The sequence below is a fragment of the Sciurus vulgaris genome, assembly GCF_902686455.1.
Source record: "Sciurus vulgaris genome assembly, chromosome: 8".
Classification (NCBI taxonomy): Eukaryota; Metazoa; Chordata; class Mammalia; order Rodentia; family Sciuridae; genus Sciurus; species Sciurus vulgaris.
Window position 1 is genome coordinate 52517122 of NC_136468.1, and position 16226 is coordinate 52533347.

Sequence of the window (16226 nt, forward strand, 5' to 3'; positions counted from 1 at the left end):
AAATTGAGCGAGGAGGACATACAAAATTTAAATAGATCAATTTCAAGTAATGAAGTAGAAGAGGTCATCAAAAGCCTACCAACAAAGAAAAGTCCAGGACCAGACGGGTTCTCAGCTGAGTTCTACAAAATCTTTAAAGAAGAGCTCATTCCAATACTTCTCAAAGTATTCCATGAAATAGAAGAGGAGGGTACCCTCCCAAACTCATTCTATGAAACCAATATTACCTTGATACCCAAGCCAGACAGAGATAAATCGAGGAAAGAAAACTTCAGACCAATATCATTAATGAACATTGACGCAAAAATTCTCAATAAAATTTTAGCAAATCGCATACAAAAATATATTAAAAAGATAGTGCACCACGATCAAGTGGGTTTTATCCCAGGGATGCAAGGTTGGTTCAACATCCGGAAATCAATAAATGTAATTCACCATATCAATAGACTTAAAGTCAAGAACCACATGATTATTTCAATAGATGCAGAAAAAGCATTTGATAAAATACAACACCCCTTCATGCTCAAAACACTAGAAAAAATAGGGATAGTGGGAACATTCCTTAACATTGTAAAGGCCATCTATGCTAAGCCCATGGCTAATATCATTCTAAACGGTGAAAAACTGAAAGCATTCCCCCTAAAAACTGGAACAAGGCAGGGATGCCCTCTTTCACCACTTCTATTCAACATCCTCCTTGAAACTCTAGCCAGAGCAATTAGACAGACCAAGGAAATTAAAGGAATACGAATAGGAAAAGAAGAACTCAAACTATCCCTATTTGCGGATGATATGATTATATACTTAGAGGAACCAGGAAATTCCACCAGAAAACTGTTAGAACTCATAAGTGAATTCAGTAAAGTGGCAGGTTACAAGATCAATGCTCATAAATCCAATGCATTTTTATACATAAGTGAGGAATCCTCAGAAAGAGAAATTATGAAAACCACCCCATTCACCATAGCATCGAAAAAAATAAAATACTTGGGAATCAATCTCACAAAAGAGGTAAAAGACCTCTACAATGAGAACTACAGAACACTAAAGAAAGAAATCGAAGAAAACCTTAGAAGATGGAAAGATCTCCCATGTTCTTGGATAGGCCGAATTAATATTGTCAAAATGGCCATACTTCCAAAAGTGCTATACAGATTCAATGCAATCCCAATTAAAATCCCAATGACGTACCTTACAGAAATAGAGCAAGCAATCATGAAATTCATCTGGAAGAATAAGAAACCCAGAATAGCTAAAGCAATCCTTCGCAGGAAAAATGAAGCAGGGGGTATCGCAATACCCGAACTTCAACTTTATTACAAAGCAATAGTAACAAAGACGGCATGGTACTGGTACCAAAATAGACAGGTAGATCAATGGTACAGAATAGAGGACACGGACACAAACCCAAATAAATACAACTTTCTAATACTAGACAAAGGTGCCAAAAATATGCAATGGAGAAAAGATAGCCTCTTCAACAAATGGTGCTGGGAGAATTGGAAATCCATATGCAACAGAATGAAACTAAACCCATATCTCTCACCCTGCACAAAACTCAACTCAAAATGGATTAAGGACCTTGGAATCAGACCAGAGACTCTGCAGATTATAGAAGAAAAAGTAGGTCCCGATCTTCAACATGTCGGCCCAGGACCAGACTTCCTCAACAGGACTCCCATAGCACAAGAAATAAAAGCAAGAATCAATAACTGGGATAGATTCAAACTAAAAAGCTTTCTCTCAGCAAAGGAAACTATCAGTAATGTGAAGAAAGAGCCTACAGAGTGGGAGAATATCTTTGCCAATCATACTTCAGATAGAGCACTAATCTCCAGAATCTATAAAGAACTCAAAAAACTCTACACCAAGAATACAAATAATCCAATCGACAAATGGGCTAAGGAAATGAACAGACACTTCACAGAAGAAGATGTACAAGCAATCAATAAACATATGAAAAAATGTTCAACATCTCTAGTAATAAGAGAAATGCAAATCAAAACCACCCTAAGATTCCATCTCACCCCAATTAGAATGGCGATTATCAAAAATACAAGCAACAGGTGTTGGCGAGGATGTGGGGAGAAAGGTACACTCATACATTGCTGGTGGGGCTGCAAATTAGTGCAGCCACTCTGGAAAGCAGTGTGGAGATTCCTTAGAAAACTTGGAATGGACCCTCCATTTGACCCAGCTATCCCACTCCTTGGCCTATACCCAAAGGATCTAAAATCAGCATACTACAGAGATACAGCCACATCAATGTTCATAGCTGCTCAATTCACAATAGCCAGACTATGGAACCAACCTAGATGCCCTTCAATTGACGAGTGGATAAAGAAACTGTGGTATATATACACAATGGAATATTACTCAGCCATAAAGAATGACAAAATTATGGCATTTGCAGGCAAATGGATGAAATTGGAGAATATCATGCTAAGTGAGATAAGCCAATCTCAAAAAGACAAGGGACGAATGATATCGCTAATAAGTGGAGGATGACACATAATGGGGGGGAGGGAAGGGTTAGTGTTAGGGTTAGAGTTAGGGTTAGGGAGGGGGGCAAGTATGGAGGAAGAAAGTACTGTATAGAGGGTAAAGAGGGATGGGAGGGGTGGGGGGAAGGGGAAAAAATAACAGAATGAATCAAACAACATTATTGTATGTGGATTTATGATTACACAAATGGTATGCCTTTGCGCCATGTACAAAGAGAGAGGCAACATGTATCCCATTTGTTTACAATAAAATAAAATAAAATAAATAAAATAAAATAAAATAAAGTAAAGAATGCTTAGTGAAGTACCAGCATACAAGGGTTAGAAAGTCTTCAAACCAGTCATAATAGGCATGCCAGTAACAGGCATGTCAGTCATAATAATCTGGGTGATTACCAAGTGAGTTTGGGTTAATGCCATCCAAATATTTGTAGTTCAAGATCCTATCCCAGTTAAAGGCCCAATTTCATCAATAGGACTATCACATCTTCCAAAAACTTGTACTGACATGTTCCAACAGCACGACCAAGAGTCAAATTCAGCACTGGGACCTCCATGTGTGGCTGTGCAGGCCATACAGCACAATTCCAGGAAGAGCAATTTACATAAACCATCTCTAAGAGGTGTACCTGGAGTTGTGCACTGCTGTGGCCCTGCTCAGCACAATTTTACAATAAAAATGAAGCTAGGAAAAAAAAAGAGCAGCAGAAGGCACAAGCAACTTTTGCCAACATATATTTTGCAAAAGATGTTTTGTCTTTTAAGAAAATATGCACCTATTTATGCTATATTATGCTGAAGTTGTATGTATATATAAACACATACTGTATTATTTGATGGTCTCTAAGATTTTTGACACCCGAAATTCTTATTTATCTCTCCACTTCCCTTAACACTGTGCTGGGAACATATTAACAACAGTTACCACTTAATGAGCATTTATCAGTAACCACGTATAGATTTATTTTTTTGTGTATGACACAGTCGAATCCTCAGAGTAATGCTAAAAGGTAGGCAAGATTATTTCCCAATTTTAGTAGAAGAAGAAACTAAGGCTCAGAGAAATTAAGTAACTTACCCACTTCACAGAGCTAGTAAATGGTAAGGTATATCTGACACCAGGAAACTGATGCTAGAATCATATTCTGTGCTGGGCCTGTTCTTTCTCAACATTCCACATACTCGATAAATGTTGCTTGGAATGATTATGCATGGATCCTTTATTACAGAGGTACTTTAAACCATTATCTTCTCTTAAATAGGTCAAACATTTACATCACTTATGCCACTGAGTTCTATGATGGTTAATCTTGGTTGTCAACTTGATTGGACTGACAGATGCACAGAAAATTAGTGACACACACTTCCGGGTGTGTCTGTGACAGTGTTTCCAAAGATAATTGGCATGTGGGTCAGCAAACTGAGGGGGCAAGATCCACCTGAATGTGGGTGACCCCACCTAAAGGCTGGGGCCTGGATGCAACATGAAGAGGAAGAAGAAGCTTCCACATGCACAGGTGCATGCATGCACACACAGCCCCAGTGTTCTTGGGCAGGTGCAGTTTTGCTACTGCCATTGCCTGTGACCCAGAGACTCCAGATTTGTCAGCCTTCAAACATGGACTTGCAGTCACTCCCTAGGGAGCTTCCAACCTAAAACTGGGGCTGCATCATTGATCCCTCTTGTTTTGAGGCTTCCAGTTTCTCAGACTGAGTAGCTATTGGTGTCTCAGTTTTCCAGCCTGCAGCCATTATGGGACCATCAGTCTCTGATGTGACAGCCAATCTAACAAAGCCCCTCTTATAACTATATGTACACTCCATTGGTTCTGTTCCTCTAGAGAAGCCCAACTAAAATAATTTCTCAAATCCCCTATCTAAATTTTAAGCCCAATCTGTATCCATATCACAAGAATTTCCTAATTAAGGGATCCAGAGTATTAAGGTTGTACTTCTACTGTTAAGATGAACCCCACAGATTTACAGAGAAATAGAGAGCGAGAGAAAGTGTGTATGAGTCAGTTCGGCTCTAGGATACTACCCCTACAAGGGCCTCCGACTGCTGAGTTCTTTGGAACTGTTTGAGATTCTCCCACAGCCCTTTGTACCATTCCCAAAACTTTTTTTCATTCTGCCTTATGCCATTATTTGCATAAGCTCCTTGATAAAACAGGGAAAATTGGAAAAACATACAGGTTTTTTTTTTCTTTTTTACTTAGTTGTACTGCAATTTACGGTAATATTCTTACAGGCCAAATTCAACCAGACCCTATTTTCAATAATATCATTTCTGGCAATGTATGTGGAATTACTAAACTCTGTATTTTTAAACATAGATTTGGATTTCTGTCATTTGAGCAAGAAATGTCTACTTATTTAATAAAAAAAAGCTATGTTGCCTTAAAATTTTGCAATGTTGCAGACAGATCAGTGGAGAGGCATGCAGTCTAACCCTTTAGGGTCTGAATGTAATAAAACGTAGGAAAACACTATAAACTAACAGGAATAATTGTACTATTTTGAGGTCATAAGTTTCTCCAAGATATTTTTAATATTTGCAAAAAAGTACAAATTGTTATTTTGACCAAAATTCCACTATCAACCTATGGACTCCTGCTGTCTACATTACACTGATAAACAACAACCTACATATTTGTTTTTTCCAACAAAGTACAAAGAAGGACAAGAAGGAAGACTGTCATACTTTTTTTTTAATCCCCAACATCATTAATAGCAAGTGCAGAATTCCAAAAAAGTTTCAATTATTTAAAAAACAACATTTAAAACATAACTAAATGAGACTACCCAATATACAATTGTTTTTTTAATTATTATTGTCTTAAATCTATACTCGGCTGTAGGACTAATTCACTAATGGACATAAACCGCTGGAAGAATGAAGAACCAGTCACATCAAAACAAACTACCTCTAACTCAAAAATGCTAAACAGAGAATGAAATATGACCCAGTAATTCTACTCTAAGCAAAACATATTGTAATAACCTGTACGTGAAGGTTTATAGCAAGCAGCATTATTCAAAGCCAAAAATAATAACAACCTAAATATCAACGAAAAAACAAAATGTGGCCATGTCCATATGTGGAATTCCATTAAACCATGAAAAGAAAGTACTGACACCTGCTACAACATGGATAGACCTTGAAAACATGGTAAATGAAAGAACTCAACCACAAAAGACTAGATAATATTTTCCATGGTCTGAATGTTTGTGCTCCCCACCCCAAAATTCATTATGTTTCCGTCTAATCCTCAATGGGGTAGCAGGAGACAGGGCCTTTCGAATACAATTAGATCATGTAGATGGAACCCTTATGAATGGAATCAGTGGCCTTATAAAGAACAGAGGAGATCAGAGTTATCGAACAGCCAACTCTTACTGTGCACTCACAGTCTTCCATCCTGTGAGTGCACAGAAAGAATTCGGCAGTTCTACAACCAGTAAGAGCGCCCTCACCAGAACTTGACCGTGCTAGCACCCTGATCTCAGATGTACAGCCTCCAGAACTGTAGGTGATAAAATTCTGTTGTTCATGAGGTACCCAGTCTAAAGTATTATGTTACATCAACCTGTATGAACAGTACATTATTCCATTTATATGAAATCTGTATACCAGGAAAATCTTTAGAGACAGATATAAGTCATTTTCAGGGGTTTGGGGAGGGAAGAATGGGCAGTGAGACTGCTGGTGGGTATAGAACTTCATTTTAGGGTGATGAAAATACTGGAAAACCTTGATCTAATCATAGGAAAACATCCGATTAAGATCATTTGGCAAAATAATTGAACCTACAGTTTGAACCTGAGTTAGGTCCTGATGTAAAATAGAAAGAGCAAAAAGGTGAACAGTTCTATGTCCTTGGCCAAGTTATTTATCTCACTGTGCCTTGGTTTCTTTACAGGAAAACAGGAGCTCTTGGTGTTCTGTGATTAAAAACTAAATATTCAATGATGTCACTAGCATGAAGCAAACATGCTCAATAAATTTTTATTTTTGTTGTTAAAAGTCTGCCACAACATTAAGATAAAGTTTAAGCCTTTAGAATCCAAATGATTCCTTTGAACTGTACTGTCAATACAATAGCGACTAGTCATGTGCTTATTTAAATAACTGAAATTAAAAATTCAGTTCTTCAGTCCCATGAACCACATTTCAGGTACTTAATAGTAAAAAGTATCTAGAGCCAAAATATGGGTCGAGCAGAAAAATACCAACAGATGAATTCATATAGATCTCAACAATTGTACTATCACAAGAGAATTAAAGATGTTCAAATTACATGTTTACATTTTGCTTTAAACTTTTACACTCTAGTTTAAGAAATTGTTAACATCAGTCAGATACACAAAGGCAAATACCACATGTTCTCACTCATTTGTGGAAACCAATAAGTCAAATCTTATAAAAGAATGGGATGGAACAATGGTCAGTAGAGTAACTAGGAAGGTCAGTAGGTAGGAGGAACCTTTGGAAAGAAGTTCAAAAAGAGGCACAAAAACAGAGTGGAGGAGTCACTCCGGATCATCGTTAGCACAACAGGGTAACTACTGGTTAGAACAATATATAATACATTTCAAAATGACTATAAAAAAGAATAGGAGCTGGTAACAATGGCACACATCTATAATTCCAACAACTCAGGAGGCTGAGGCAGGAGGATTGCAAGTTTAAGGCCAGCCTCAGCAACTTAGTGAGGCCCTAAGCAACTTAATGAGATTGTCTCAAAATAAAAAATAAAAAGGGCTAGAGATGTGGCTCAGTGGTAAATCACCTCTGGGTTCAATCCCCAGTACCAAAAAAAAAAAAAAAAAATCAAAAAAAGAAAATGAAGAATATGAGTGTGAAATTCCCTATACATAAAAATCATTAATAGTCAAAGAGCTAGAAATACTGATTAGATTATTATACATTTATACATGTACTGAAATACCACAACGCTTCTCATAAAGACAAATATTAAGTCTCAATAAAATAAGAAGTAAATAACAAATTGGTAGTAGCAACTATTAAAAGTGTTGTCAAGACAACAAAAAATGGAGAAAATGTTAAATTGATGTATAGTCATTGGAAATATTTGAAAAATGTATTTTAAACAAGAGCTAAAAAGAACTCAAAGTACAACCAAAGTCCTTTTCACAGTTAATGGTCTAGACAGTAGAATAAGCACTTTCAACACACAAAATGTGATTGTCTCCTATATTACCAAATAAAAAGGAGAAGTGGAATAAAAAAGAAACAGAGATCTCTAATCAACCACATGTTTGTGATGACAATTTTTAATCCATAAAGTGAAATTTTTCAGAAAACACTGTAAATATCTATTTCTCTGTGACTATTTCCAGCTCACATGATCCTGTTGATGTCAGTAGAAGGCTTAAGTCTCCAAGAACAATGAGATGCTGTGTCATATTTCAGCCACAGTCATTTTCTATAAGTGACTATTTCACTATTGTTAGTTGTGTATGTTTTGTACATTAAAAGGAAAACATCTGGTTTATGATTTTTATGAGTAGTTATAACAAGTCAGAAAGTCATTCATCAGCGTGGCTCACTTCTGTTGTCACCATGCATGCTCCAGCTACCTGAACAACACTGAGGACTGGAATGTCTCCATTCACCAGGCAAGTCCAGATCAGAAAGCTCTGGATGCTCTTTAGAAACCAGAGTGTGAAGCACCTGTTCACTTCAATTTAGGTTAAGGAAGATTCTGGACTGCTGTGTAAGAATGTGTTTAGGTTCAGATACCAAGACAATAATAAATCCAGATTTATGAGGGACTATTGAATAGTGATTAAAATATTCACTACAGTTCAAATGCTTCCACATTAAAGATAAATTACCCCTCTGAAGAGAGAAGCTAAATGGAGTCCCTGGAAGAAAAGGGGGAGCATTTGGCTTTAAAGTGAGTGCTTATTCTGCTTGCCTTATTCCAGCTGGAATAAGCCAGTAATTATGCCTGGAAGTTGCAAAGCACTTTCCCCTGGGAGTTGTAAGAGCTTTAAAAACATGGGCTAATCCACCTTTATAATATCCCCAGACAGCAGAAAAAGGACTGGTATTCTCCAAAACACAAAAAGTTAAAGTGGCTTTCCTGAAGTCACACCACTTCAAGTTCAGTTTTCAGATGGGAATTTACATGTTCTGGCTCCACATCAACATGCACTGAAGCAGAAGATTTAAGCAGACCCCTAGAAATTCTAAGGGAGGTTTAGCATGAGGCAAAGCCTCTGAAGAAAGACTGGCAAAGCGCCAGGATGTCAAACCCCTTGGCAGAATTATCAGTGGCCACAGGAAGTCTTGAAAGAATGGCTCTTTGCTAACTCAAAAGCAAGCAAGACCCACATTAACATCCCAAAGATGTGTCCATACTCTAGATACGCATTTGTAATGTGCTCAGTGTTCTCAATTTGAAAGAGAAGTTATCAGGTAAAGTACTAGTGTAAAATTATAAATCAAATAAGTATTTTATACTTGATTTATTTTATGTCAGATATTTGGTTGGGTTTTGACTCTACATTGAGCTCATACACAAGTATATGATTAATTAATAACTTAATTAAGGCTCAGTGTGCCTGGCAAGGAAGTCAATATCTGCCCTGGGCTTTGATTAATTCAAAGAAGTCCCTTTGTCAGGTTTAGAGACTGTGCTTTCTATCTGAGAATAGGTAGCTTACTTCATAAATACTTTCATTCCCATGTTATATTTTGATGTTATGTTCTTGTTATGTTCTCTGTGCTAGTGTAACCAGCCAAGCTACTGTAACAGGGTGAGAACTAACATTGGCAGAGACAAGAACTACGCTTTTTTTCCTGGGTGTTAAAAAACCTGATCCCTTTCCCAAACTCCTCATGTATCTTAAATCCTGGGACACCAATCCAAAACACGTCTACACAAAAACCTGCACAAGAATGTCTATAGCCACTATATTCCTAATTGCCAAAACTTGGAAGCAATCAAGATATCCACCAATTGGTAAGAGGGTAAATAAACTGTGGTACATTGAGACAATGCAAAATTATAAAGCGATAAATAGAAATTGGTTACCAAGCCATAAAAAGACAAAGAAAAACCTGAATGCATATTTCTAAGTGAAAGAAGTCAAGTCTGAAAGGGCTGCATACTATTTGATTCCAACCACATGACATTCTGGAAAAGGAAAAACTACAGAGATGATAAAAAGATCAGTGGTTGGCAGGGATTCCAGGGCAAGGAGGCGGCGGTGAATAATGGGCGGAGCACAGGCAAGTTTCTAGGGCACTGAAATTATTCTGTGTGATACCATAATGGTGAATACATGGAATGCATTTGTCACAACTCCTAGAACTGAGCAACACAGAGCAACCCTAAGGAATTCAGTTAATAACAAATCAATATTGGTTGATCAATTATAACAAAGGTACCATACTAATGCAAGACATTCAGAACAGAAGAAATTGGAGGGATAAAGGAGTTGATATGAGAACTCGCTATGGTTTCTCTACAATTTTTTGTAAGCCTAAAATTGCTCCAAATTTATGTCTAGTAATTGAGAAAAGATTTTTAAAAACACCGATAAGCCTTTCCAAACTTCATATGCATCTTAAATCCAGAGACATAAGTCAGGAATTTTATTTGATGGACATCTCTTATGGTGAATTTTTTTTTTTTTTTTTGGTGAAATTATAAGATCTAAAAATCAAAGTTTCAGTTAGTCACTTCATTAAAAGACTTCACACTCTCCTTAGTGTTGTTTTATCAAGCAAAATCAATTCCGCCCAAGAGGTGTTAATATCCATGGTAGACAGAACAAGCAACCAATCTGTGAATTTGCATTTCCCACCAAATTATCAACCAATACCATGTGTTAGATTCTCCCCTCAGTCACTCTACTTCTCAAGTACATCACAAGTTTTCATTTCCGTTATTATGAATCACATTCTAACTTACAGTAGTTCCTTGAGGACAGGGATCATGTCTTAGCTATTTCTTATCATTAATGCTGAACATACTGAGAAAGGATGGAAGGAAAGAGAGAGAAGGGAAGGAAGGCCTTTTACCCACATCAGTCAGTCCCAGCAGAAATGCAGGCTATACTCAAATTGGTTTTGAAACATTCAAATTGAGTTTGATCAAGGGATGACTGTGGTTTTTTTGCTTGTTTGTTTTTCTTTCTGTGCTGGGAGTTAAACCCAGGGACTTGCACATGCTAGGCAAGGACACTACAACTAAGCCACATCCCCAGCCCAAGGAAAGAGTTTCAAAGTGGTGGGCAGAGTTTGTGCTTAAGACAAGGAATGGTTAACTTCTCTGTGCTGGAAGAATCAAGGGATGAAAGGATTCCTGAAATCTAGCAGGTGGTGGGTAGAAGAGAGAAGGTGAGACAGAGACAGAGAACTATGGAGTCAACAATGGAGCCCAGTAGAGAAGAGCTGGAGGAATAAACATCCAACATCATTCTCTAATCTCCAGAGTTCATTCACCCTGGTCAAAGCTGGCTGGAAGCCATAGGGCAGGGTATTGGGCAGGGAAATCCACACAGGTCAGATACCCAGAGCACAAAGCAGGGTAGAGAAGCATGGAGAAGGGAGCCAGGGGAGCAAACAGGAGACATCCCTCAAACACACACATATAAGCACAGGCACAAGCATGTGTGACCTTCTCTTCTACTTTTATGATCTTTGATCTGGACCAGCTTAAGGCTCAAATCCTAACTTCTGCACTCTTGCAGATGGGTATCTTTGGGCAAAGGATTTAACCTCTAAACCTGAGAGTCAACACTTGCAAATACCACTAACTACAGTGACTACTTCAGAGTCCTAAGGATTCAATAAGAAAACATAAAGTGTTCAGCACCTGTGTACAGGAAGCACCGTAATCATCTGCCCCACAGCACATATTTAAGTACCATTTATATCATGTCATCTTATAGTTATTTTGATCCCTTTGCTATTTAAGCTACATTTCCTTTCTCCCCAGCTATGTGGTAAAGCCTTACAAGACAGGCCAGAGCTGGGCCATTTGACTCCACTGCCATCCCCCAAGGCAGCTCCCTGAACAGTGCTGTGTAAACAAAGGCAACAGGCAGGTGTTGACTAAAGAAACACATAGGCCCTGCAATAAAGGTAGAAAGCCTTGATCGATGTATTAACCTTGAGAACAGAAGTGCAATTAATGAAATCACGAGCTCTTTCCTTAGGTCTATGAAGAGCTCCTTGGAGTCATAAGTTGACATAATTATGCTTCCTCAAGCAGGAGGTCTCCTTATATAAAATTCAAGTCATTCAACAGATATACCTTCTCAGCAAGTGCTTCAAATTTTAATATATACAAACTATCAATCATTCCAATTGGGGATAATAAGAAAAGAGGGAAATGGGGTTTAAGAACAGAAGAGAGAAATAAAGCAGATGGCAGAGCATGAATAAAACTCTAGGGAAAAATAAAGGAAGATGAGGAGAAATAAGAGCAAGTGCTGGAGTTGCCCACTGGTGAACAGAGTCTCTGAGATGAAGGCCACTAAGCACTGCGCAGAAGAGGCTCAGGTGGCAGGAGCTCAGGCAGGCAGAGCTGGCAGCGCCAAGGACACACAGTGCAGGCCCCCTGGTGTTAAAGTACCTGGGTTAAAGAGAACAAACAAAACTGCTCAGCATCCAGGATAGCATGCATTTCTCAAACCACTATGGAGAAAGGAAGTAGGATGCTACTCCATGAGGCCAGATCGTGAAATGGAGTTAACAGTTATAAGCATTAAAAATCAGAAAAGCACTAAATATGTAGACGAAAGACCAGATGGAGAAAAGAGTGGCCTCTTGGCATGATTACAACCTTGCCAAAAAGAAAAATTAATAACAAACATGTCACTGGGAAGAGATGAAGTTTCTAGAAACCATAATAACTGTTCTGGTCAGTGGACATGCAAAAATCTCAGACATGAGGTATTTTAACTGGCAGGGATTTAATAACAGGAAGCTAGTTACATAGGTCCTGGAAGACTGAGTAAGTGAAAAGGGGGACACAAATAACCCAATACTACACAATGCTAGAACAGCCCCCAACCCAAGAAACACAAAAGAAGGTGTGGAATTATCAGAATTCGGGTACTCAAAGAAGGGACGGCTAATGGGACTCTTACTGGAGTCGGGGGACAGAACACACATGATGTAACTCTTACTTGCACCTTGGTTAGGGATCATGACAAAGTTGGCACTGAAGGTTTCAAAAGAAAATGTATGCAAGAGCTATAGCTGGCCCAGGAGAACGCTGACGTGAGCTAAAAACAACAGCAAAGTTCATTCTTCCTCTTCTTCCTACATTTCAGTCCTCCACCAGTGCCTCCTACTGCCAGAAACAAACAGGAAGCCAGCTGGCAGAGGAACCTGGGAAATGTAATTGGCAGTTTCAGACCCAGTCTCACAAAACAAAGTATAAAGTGGCAGGTTTGAAGCTAAAACCACAACTGAATAGTCAGGACAGTTTTGATATTCACATTTTCCCTCTTAGGTTTCAAGTTCCTCAACTGAAAACTCTCCAATATGGGTTTTCCAGGAACCTAAACCTCATATTTAAGAACCAGTGAATGTCATAAAACTTTTCTGACTAAAAATAAGCTGGAATATTGCACTAGAACTCCATTCCCCTGTCATGATTATAAATCTATTTCCTATTTATTTGAGCCAGAAATTTCTTAGGACAAAGCATAAAGAAATTCTTTTATAATTGAGAACACTGCCTAAATCCAGCAATTTCTTCCAACAAAAGAAAATTCTTAATAGAGTCCCAGTTTCCAAAATCTGTTCAAATACCTCCTCATCCTCTACACAAAGAGTTGGACTGTATATTGGGATGAGCTTTGGGGCCTTGATGGGAGTGAATATAGTTTGTTGGGAAAAACATGAATCTTTGGGGCCAGTAAGTAGCCATTCTCTAAGAAAGCCCCCGGTGACCCCTGTCTCCCAGAGTTCGCACTCATGCATAGTCCCCTCCCATACTGATAGGGCTGACCTGTGTAATGATACAAAAATGACAATGTGTATCTTCCAAGATCATAAATGACATGTGGCTTCCATTGTGTTTTCTCTTGGATTACTCACTGGGAGAAACCAGCAACCAGAATGTGAGCATACTCAAGCAGCCTACAGAGAGATCCATGTGGCAGGGAACTGAGGCCTTCTGCCAGTAGCCATGTGAGTGAGTCACTGTGCACGCGGACCTCCTGGCCCAGAGAAGCCTTCAGATGACTGCAGCTCCAACCACATCTTGACTGCACCTCTGAGACAGCAGAGCCAGCACCATTGGTGAGCCACTCCCAAATTCCTGACCCATAGGACTCTGTGAGAGAACAGATGTTTATTGTTGTTTTAAGGCTCTAAGTTTAGGGATGACTTATTATATAGCAACAGACAACTAACATATCCTCAGAGGACTCTCCTTGATTATATTTCTCATTCCTTAGTCAAATGGACAGGATTCATTAACCACACATTGTTCCTGGTCCCCAGATTGGGCCTGAAAGGATCTTATAGCTCCATTAATGTGGTTTATTTAAAGAGTCCAGCTGCTCCCACACTCTTCTTCTATTCAATTACTCTTTTAACATATCTTGAATTTTCTGTCAACTAAAGCCAACAGAGGAATTAGATGCCCATCAGGTTTTAAGCCCCCTAATACTGGAAGCATTCAGGCAGATGATCAAAGACTAAGTCACAGAGGTTATGAAAATATTTCTTACCTAACTGGAAGGTGGAAACAGATGACCTCCAAGGGCTGCTAGTAACACTAAGAAGGTTCTGAGACACAAATCTCTGGGTGTCCCAAAGCGGTGCAGTAATTCTCATCAGGTAAAGCTAAGTATTGAAAGTGGCCTAGAGTCCACAAGGAATAAAATTAAAATGGTTTATAGACCAAAAAGAAAAGATGCTCCGCCTTCACCGATAATGAAAGAAATTCAAATTTAAGACAATTAAAAAAGCATTAATTTTCATCAGCCTGATAGAAAAATCTGTATTTCGGAAAACACAAGGGTAAAGATAAAAAGTGGACATTGTAGATAAGGTATGAATCAGAGCATTGCATTAGAAAATCTGGGCAGTATACATCATGCACTGCATGACAGCATTTCAGACAATGACAGATCACATAGACAACAAGCATCCCATAAGATTACACTGCCTAAAAACTAAGGATGTTGAACATGTTTTTCATATATTTCTTGGCCATCTGTATTGTTTTAAGAAATGTCGTGTAGTTCATGTGCCCATTTCTTATTTATTTATTTATTTATTTATTTTTGGTGCAAAGTTTTTGAGTTCTTTATATCCTAGATACTAATCCTCTGTCAGAAAGAGTTAGCAAAGATTTTCTCCCATTCTGTAGGCTTTCTCTTCATGCTCTTTGTTTTCTTTGCAGTGAATAGCTTTTTTTTTTCCATCCCACTAATTGATTCTTGGTTTTATTTCTTGAGATTTGAGTTTCTTGTTATGAAAGTCAGTGCCCGCTCCTATGTGTTGGGAGTGTTGACCCTAGGTTTTCTTCCAGCAGTTGCAAAGCTTCTGGTCTAATTTCTAGATCTTTTTCTTTTTCATGGGGCAGAGGGTGGAGGGAGGTACTGGGGATTGAACTCAGGGGCACTCGACCACTGAGCCACATCTCCAGCTCTATTTTTTTATATTTAGAGACAGGATCTCAATGAGTTGCTTAGTGCCTCACTTTTGCTGAGGTTGGCCTTGAACTCTCAGTCCTCCTGCCTTAGCCTCCTGAGCCACTGGGATTACAGGCATGAACCACTGAGGAGACTCTGATTCATTTTGAATTGGCGTTTGTGCAGAGTGAGAGATAGGGATCTAGTTTCAGTCTTTTACATATGAATACCCAGTTTTCCCCAGCATTGTTCATTAAAAAGGCTGGTTTTTTCTTCAGTATATGTTTTTGGCACCTTTATGGAGGATCAAATGACTGTACCTATGTAGATTGTCTAAAACTACACTGAGATTTCTTCTCACTCCAGTCAGAATGACAATCATCAAGAATGTAAATAATAATAAATGCTGGTGAAGATGTGGGGGAAGAGGAATACTTATACATTGTTTGTGGGACTGCAAATTAGTACAACCATCATGGAAATCAGTATGGAGATTATTCCTCAAAAGAACAGGAATGGAACACCATAATTCCATTCTTTGGTATTTACACAAAAGAACTAAAATCAGTATATTACAGTGATACACACATACCAATGTTCATAGCAGTATAATTCACAACCACCAAGTTATGAAACCAGCCTAGGTATTTGTTAGCAGATGAATGGGTAAAGAAAAGTGGTATATATACACGATGGAGTTTTAGTCACTCGTAAAGAACTAAATTATGTCATTTGCTGATAAATGAATGGAACTGGAGAACATCATGCTAAATGAAATAAGCCAGACTCAGAAAGTCAAGGGTCAAATGTTTTCTCTCATAAGCAAAAGCTAAAAAGAAAAACAGAATTAAAAAGGAATCTCTCAAAAATAGAATGCAAGACAAGGAAAGTGGAGGAAGGGGACTGAGGGGGAGCAAAGACAGATGGAAAAGGGGAGGTACTGAGGAATGAAATTGATTAAACTATGCTACATGCATGTACACAGGCCACAATGAATCCCAGTATTGTGCATAATTATAATGCACAAATAAAAATATTAAAAGGAAGCAAAAAAAAAAAACAAAAAACAAATAATTACCTGCC

The 16226-nt window shown here is 38.3% G+C and overlaps 1 protein-coding gene across 3 annotated transcripts in view; it reads right to left on the bottom strand.

Annotated features, from left to right (window-relative positions):
- CDK14 (cyclin dependent kinase 14) overlaps window positions 1-16226 on the bottom strand; it is a 603169-nt gene that overhangs the window by 545807 nt on the left and 41136 nt on the right. Inside the window, exon 1 of one of the 3 annotated variants that reach the window (XM_079152096.1) lies at window positions 13597-16140. The exons of the other annotated variants lie outside the window; for them this stretch is intronic. The gene's annotated coding sequence lies outside the window, so the exon portion shown is untranslated. Of the gene's footprint in view, window positions 1-13596; window positions 16141-16226 lie in introns of those variants that run through there. 3 annotated transcript variants of the gene reach the window in all.